This window comes from Vigna radiata, chromosome 1 (genome assembly GCF_000741045.1).
Source record: "Vigna radiata var. radiata cultivar VC1973A chromosome 1, Vradiata_ver6, whole genome shotgun sequence".
NCBI classification, from domain to species: domain Eukaryota; kingdom Viridiplantae; phylum Streptophyta; class Magnoliopsida; order Fabales; family Fabaceae; genus Vigna; species Vigna radiata.
In genome coordinates this window covers 18,280,158-18,287,843 of record NC_028351.1, presented here as the reverse complement: position 1 = coordinate 18,287,843, position 7,686 = coordinate 18,280,158, and the positions used below count along the sequence as shown (strand labels likewise).

General features: G+C 33.2%; 1 long non-coding RNA gene across 1 annotated transcript; it reads right to left on the bottom strand.

Moving 5' to 3' along the window:
• Positions 1-5,140: 5,140 nt before the first annotated feature.
• Positions 5,141-5,714, bottom strand: LOC111241280. Its single transcript, XR_002667180.1, has 3 exons — positions 5,691-5,714; positions 5,299-5,400; positions 5,141-5,218 (listed from the first exon to the last, which is right to left on the bottom strand). It is a non-coding gene; the product is annotated as an uncharacterized LOC111241280 (long non-coding RNA).
• Positions 5,715-7,686: the final 1,972 nt, after the last annotated feature.

Genomic DNA, 7,686 nt, shown 5'->3' with positions numbered 1-7,686 from the left:
ATAATTGACTTATAAAATTATATGTAATAAAACACGTAGGCAATATGAAGATTAATCAAAAATTTTCGTTGGTGTAAATGGATGATTGTTAGCAATATGAAGATTAATTAGATTCGCTTCATCAAAATTAATTTGTTTTTGCCTTGAATAGCGATTTACCAATGTATAGACTCAAGATCTTTTTCATAAAAAACCTAAGATGCTTGTTGTGCCATGATAAAGGGTTCGTCTCGGTAACCCAGTTTCCGAAATTCAACTAGAGTCTTATCCGATTCATCCATTTTCACACCACTCATTAGTATCTTGTTATTTATGTAGTTATTCATACATCTCGTTTTAAGATATTTTCTCTATACCACTCTCCATTAAATTACAAATTACATCTGACACTGCTCTCTCTTTTGTCTTTTCTCTCTCATCGTTGTAGAATACATTGTTTAATTTATCATAGAAATTATATTTTCTCCCATTCTTGTAGAACTTATTATAGAATTTATCCTACAAATACAAAAATGAAGCAAAACAAGTGAGGAAGGAAGAAGTAGAAACCTGCGTGTTGAATGCAAGCATCTGAGCTCCATGCATCAACTCGATTAATGGGTTATAATTTGTTGAGGCAATACGAGTGCCTTTTGGATATACTCTCAGTATATTCCACTGAGTAAACCTATCAGCAACCAAGACAATAATGCATCTATTTTCATTTGCAAATAAACAAAACATCCTGCTATGGATTTGTTTCAAAGTATAATAAAATAAAGGGGCTTTGGATATGTTTCATTTTACAACAAATAGGAAAACAATTAGGTATGTTAAAAAATAATGACATAGAAGTTTGTAATATGGTTAACTACTCTATCAGATAGTTGCAATTAACACATGCATTAAGTAGTCAAACACTAAGGCTTTAAACCATCAAAAGAGCCTGAAAATGTTAGCTAATAACTATCTAATTCTGCCTTATATTTCTTACAAGTGAAATCGTAGATTACATAAATAAAAATCCATAAAATAATTAAGTTTTACCTCAACTTCATTCCAAAATATGTTATATCCAATTCATAAGATGTCTAGAGCACCCAAGCACTCACAACACAAATTAGTAAGGACTAACTGAAAAAAGTTGACAATACCTTACGATTTCTTTACCATGAGTTTCAGCAGCCTTTTCAAGTTGTAGCTCACTTAAACTTAGACGTCATTACATCAGGATCCACTTTAAGGCATTCCGTAATCCACCTTTAACCTTCCCACCAAGAATGACAATTAAATGTCTATATTCGTCTGACGCATTTTGATGTGAATATTCTACTTCATCAGTATCATCTTCATTGTCAAAATCATTCTTATCCTCATCCTCAAAAGATGTAAACAAACTTCTTTATTATATTCTCCTCTCACACACAAAGTATGTCTAGTAGGGCAGATGCACGGGGACAATAAATAATCAATGAAATAACATAATAGCAGTCATGTTTTGCTTAAAAACCTTTGCAATTCATATTCCTATTCATCAGAGAAGAGAATGAATCCGACCTAAGACCAGTCTTCTTCTTCACCTTCATGGTCGTATCTGATTCCTCCATCATCGACTAGGATGGAGCGTCCCTCTTCGTGGCGCTTGCCAATGAGTGCCAAGTGCCATCAAATCGATAACCTCCATAGAGGCGAACCTTGAGACGCTCCAACACTTTACTGCGAGCGGTGGACACCGGTCCCCTCAGCCTTCGTCTTCCGGCTCCAACGCTTTTCTTGATTTCGGACTGGTCTGAAGTAATTGTGTAATGAAGCTCCTAGGGTTTTGAAGAGAACACGGGAACAGAGGCGCGAGTAATGGACCTAGGGTTTTTCCCTTTCTGAAGCTCGTAGGGTTTGAAGGAGTGTAACCCTTTCTTTTTATTTTAAATAATCATTTGTTTTTATTTTAAATAATTATTTTATTTCAAAATTCATATGCAAAATAGTGGGTATATTTTTATTCACTTACATACGGATCTATCCTTGGTAAAGTTTCTACTCAAAGGCGTGAATATTACATATGGATTTTACATATGAAAAATCCTATGTAAATTTTTTTTCTCATTATCTACGGAAAAATCCGTATGTAACTTAATTTTCAATATCCATATGTAAAATCCGTATGTAACAGACTCCTTACCTATAGATCAGAATCCATACGTAATAAGTCGTATGTAAATGACATTTTTCTTGTAGTGACTCCTATTTTCACATCACTTACATTTGAACATTGGAATAGAAAACATAGTATAATTAGTCTCTTATATCTTTTCTACTATACAATAATATCTCACTGATCTAAGTACAAGATTTTTATCTTAGGATGTGGAAAATTGTATCGATTCAGCTTCTAGACTGACTCCATATTGCATGCATCACGAAAGTTTCAAAAGCAAAGGCCTCAACAATTTCAGCCCCATCAACCCACAAAAGCTTGAAGTCTTGAACTAGCGGACTGAGATAAACATCTATGTCATTTCCAGACTGCCTTGAACTAGATATCACAAAAAACATGTACTTTCTCTTCATGTACAATCTAGAAGATAAGTTGCAAATGTAGTAGGCAAACAATAATGGTGGGTACTCAAATTACGAAATGGATTGATTCCATTGGTAGTTAAAACAAACTACAATTTCTACATTCTTCATCAAATTAGAGGAATTCATCATCAATATTTTCCATTGCATTGAATCAGCTGAATCACAAAGTAGTCCCTAAGCCATCTAAGGTTTTTAGCATCTTTTAGATTCACAAATGATGTGAACCCCACCAATCATGGGGACGTGCAACTTTGCTGTAGGTTTTTTTTTTCTCAAAGTAATTAGTTTATTTAAATAATGGCCTAATCCTTTTATAAAATGGACTGACTAAATTTTGTTTTGGGTTAATAAATTAACGGGCTTTATTTTTGTTTTATTTCAAGTTGTAATAAAGGTCTAATTGGTTACTTAGTCATCAGCTTTTGGGAGACCAAAATGATCCATAGTTGAATGCTTTTGGATGACTTTTGGTTACCACAATTGTAGTTACAATTGGCTATTAGTTTAGTGGAATCATTATTAGCTTAAGTGAAATGTAATTGTAATTAGTTATCTTTTGTAATTCTAATGGTTTAAGCTTCTATATAAGTTAAACCATTTTGATCAAATGACATGAATTGAGTTTTATTCATAAATATTAGAGTTTTATTTCTTTTTTTATCTTAGTGAGAGTGATTCTCTTAAGCTCTTGAGTGGTTCAAGAACTCCTGAGTTTTAACAAAGATCTTTCACCACTTTGTGTGTTTAAACTCTTAGTCAATATTTTTTCTTATTCACTTAACTTTTTGTACTAGATTTAATTAGAGAATTGTGCTCGATTTGACCAATATTTTCTCAATTTTGATATTTGGGCTTAATTTGACAAGTAATTAATATTTTAATTAATTTGAATTATTTGAGCTTATGTATTTCCATTATCATTTTCAAGACAAACTTTGGAATTATATTTTGGGACATTAAGAAAGCTGCCACGTCATTCTCCACTTTCCACATTAGCATTTTAGTTTAAATTAAATTGTAATTTCGTTTTTATGACTTTTGGGTCAGACTTGGAAACATTGGGTCCAATTTTGGTCAATTTGGAGGAAGCTCAATTATGGGGGTGACCTAGGTTTTGGTGCCCATGTAACCACCACCCCTTAGACACTTTTCATTCTATCATTTTCGTTTTTAGAAGCTCTTGGACGTCTACAATGTTGCCCTAGGTTTTATCTTTCATTTTCGTTTTTCCTCTTCTTTGTATTGAATTCGAATTATAATTTTCATTGCAATTCCATTTTTGTTTGGCTTCCTTTGGTCATTTCGTTTTCTGCACTTGGGGTTGTTGAGATTGTTGAAAACACAATTTCTATATCAATCTAGTTTTTGATGATGTTGTTTGTTGTTATTACATGTTCTTATGCATATTATCTGTTATATCTGTTCAACATGTTTGTGTACTGTGTTACATGTTCCTATGCTGATTGGTTGATATATATCTGGAAAGTGTTTACATGTTTTATGTGCTATGTGCTTTGCATCATTTAATATGTTTTACTGCACATGTTTTAAAGCTGAAAACCACAAGCATTCTTACGAACTTTTAACTAGACCTGTCAAATTGGCCCCAATAATAGGCCCTAGCCCTAACCCATGTGGGTTGGGGCCAAAAAAGTCCACAGGACCAAAAAAGTCTTTATTAAAAAAGCCCCCAGGACTAAAAAGCCCCAAAGCCCTGTGGGTTAGGGCCAGCCCATGGGCTTTCTTTTTTACAAATAAAACTAAATATCATTAACTTAATATATTTCAGAATTCCAGAAAAATGTGATTAACACCAAAATATTTTCAGGAACAGCTCCATTAGATGCAAAAGATGCAGTCAACCCACTCGGAGAACTCCACCTTTCTTGCACAACCTGCACATATGAATATAAGTAAATGGCAATCATATTTATGAAATGGAATTGAAAATTTAACAAAAGAACATGTAAATCGAAAATATGAATTTCAGAAATTCATATTTCTAATTTGTTTGAATTGAGTTCTAGAGGTTCTAATTTGTTCCTAGAAATTACTACAAAATAGTAAAAGAATATCTATTTGACATAGAAGCAAATTGCTAGGGGTTAACTTTCTGGATCTCTTTCTACCTTTCTGTTAACATAGAAGCAAATTTAAGAAAGTGAGTCACATTATAATAATGTTAAATTCTAAAAAAAAAAACAACATATTACACCAGGTTAGGATTCATTGAGCCTATAATACAAGCAGACATGGATATTTACTTCATTGAAAGTAATTATTTTCATTGATCCATCCCTTGAATTAAATTTTTTGTCACAACAAAAAATGTTCAAAAATATAAGGATTGGATTCCAATAAGCATTTAATCACAGTGTTGTTTACAAGTGTTACTAATAATTATTTTTTGTTAATATTAGGAAACTTAACTAGAAAACAATTTCAAACTAAAATGAACAACCTGTGTGAGAGATGCTTTCAGTTTCAATATAGTTCAGCTGCTAAAATCATAGTACAACAATGCAAAACATAATTTGCATAAGGGTTAGTTTGCTAAAATAATCTATAAAGAACAAACATGCTCTATATCAACAAGTAGAATGTCAGTTGTAGCATGTGGGGACTCCAAAAATTCCAACTACTTTGTAGACAGCTCCTCCTAAAAGTAATGTCATTTAATAATTTAATTTTAAAAAGTACCAAGATTTTCTTCTAAAATGGAAATATACTAATACTTACCTTTTTTGCATTGGCCTTGTTTATCTGAATATTAAGAACATCACAGAAGTACAACAACTTTTCTTTGACAAATTTATCAATCCTCTCCTTTATTTTGGCCCTCTGTTTGTGCTGCCAAGAATTATAAAGTTGTAATCTTTAAACTATGCTTTGTGAAAAGATAACATCAACAGAAACGCCAGTAACAAACTCTTGTGAACCCTATTGTGAAGAAAATGTTATACTTAACCCTTTAAATAATACAATTCCCTCTCACTATTTAACAAGTTTAATATGAATTTCACGACATAGTAAAAAGTTAATTAGAAAGTGTTTGGAAGGGTGTTATTAAGACTCCTCTTCATCATGATAGAACAGAGGACAGAGATACTACAATAACTAACTAACAATACCTCATTTTCAGTCCACACATAACCAAAAAAATGGCCTATGTTTCTCTTTATATTGTGTGCCTGCAAAACATTAAGCAATAGCAATAATATTAAAGGGTTTGCACATCCTTAAATGATAAAAACAACACAAACTATATAAGGTAGATCACCTTTGTTTTCTTCCCAAACAATAAAGTATGAAGCATATGCAGATTGTCATCAGGTTTTCTCTTTGACAACTTAAACGCCACTGAAACAGTTCATAAATAACTGGATTGGGTAATACTGATGTAGAAAACAGACAATGACAGGCAAACAATCAAATTTCAAACTCTGCATACAATGATAATATTCTAAGCAATCTGATACCAGACCAATATTGTAAGACAAATAATAAAGAAAAAGCATGAAATTGTCAATTTTTCAACTTTTAAAAAAATAATATATTTATTAATGAGTAAGGTCAACTCAATTTTGATATATATCTTGCTAAAATACAGGGACTGCACTTCCCAATGTTTCACAAGTATACTTCTTTTATTCAACATTTGTAATGTCATTATCAGAAACACTCTTATTATCTAGAATTTGAGCCACATACATGTATAGAGAGCTATAACCAAGTGCACCAAATTGAAGAAACTGCATTTGTAATGTCATTATCAGAAGCAACACTCCTATGCCACACAACAGCAGCAAAGTTGCAAATGAAGAATGCTACGCATACAGACAATTTTTTACATACTTTCCTTCAACAGAAAATAAATAAACCCTTGACCTTTGTCTAAGAATACATTGGATAGCAATTTTTGGGGTCTCGAGAAGTGATTAGGTAGCTTATGAATCATTGATGAACTGGGTCACAACAATCTTTAGAAAAACACAAAAAGTATTTGAAAGAAGCTAACCTTGATTCTTCTTCGCCGCTTGTACCACCGCTGCCGTCAAGTGTCGTTGACTTTACTTTGTACTATCGTTCACTGTGTGATGCCGTCCACCATGCGTCGCCGTCTGCCGTTTTCTGGCGTCGACTCTGTACTGCGTCGTCCACCTATGTTGCGGTTGCTAGCTCTTTGATCAAAGAATAAGTCACCTTGTTGAGGGCCACAGAGCTTTAGAGTGAACTGGAATATTTAACTTTCAAAAGAAATACATGATGTTTTGAGGTTTAGGGCTGACCCGGCCCTAATTAAATTTCAACCCATTTCTTGGGGCTGCAGGGGGCTAGGGGCTTTAGAAAAGCCCCCTCTAACGTGGGTCAAAAATAATGGGCTAGTTAACAAAGAGGCCAGGGTTGGCCTTGGGGCCAAAATAGGCTTTGAAAACTCTACTTTTAACTTTGTGACAAAGTTCTAGTACAGTCGATTATATTGTAAATGGATTCGATTATGCTAAAGTCTTTGTGCATATTTTGAGGATCAGTGCTATGTGAATTTTTGAGAAGAAAAGAATTTCAAAATGATTAACATGGTTGATGTCAACTATGTGTTTTACATGTTCGACTGTATCTGTTGTCTGTTTTGGAATTCTGTTATGCTCTTGCGCTCTAACGACTATATTTTTAAAAGTTAGTTGAGCATTGACGACCTAGTCAACTGTATTGAATGTGTTCTGTTATTTGTTGACCGTGAGCTATTGTGTTGACTGAACTATTATAATTTTTATAATACAGTCGAATGAATTTGTAGCACATTCGACTGAGAATTTGACTGTATAACAGAATTCTATAAATAGACTGAACACAAGTTTGTTCAGAGACTTTTGATGAACTAAAAAATTTCATTTTTGTTATAGATTTCTCTTAGCTCCAAGAATTCTCCAAGAAGACGGTGATGATCTTTCTTGAACGAGATTCATTAAGGAGACATTGTGGCTTACACTTGCTGATCATTACCTGCACAAGAAAGGTGCTTCTGTTTGATTGTAATTCAAGGCTTGGCATCCTATGAAGACTGCTGAATTGTATTCAAGGCTTGGCATCTTGTGAAGACTGCTGGAATTGTACCTATTGTGATAC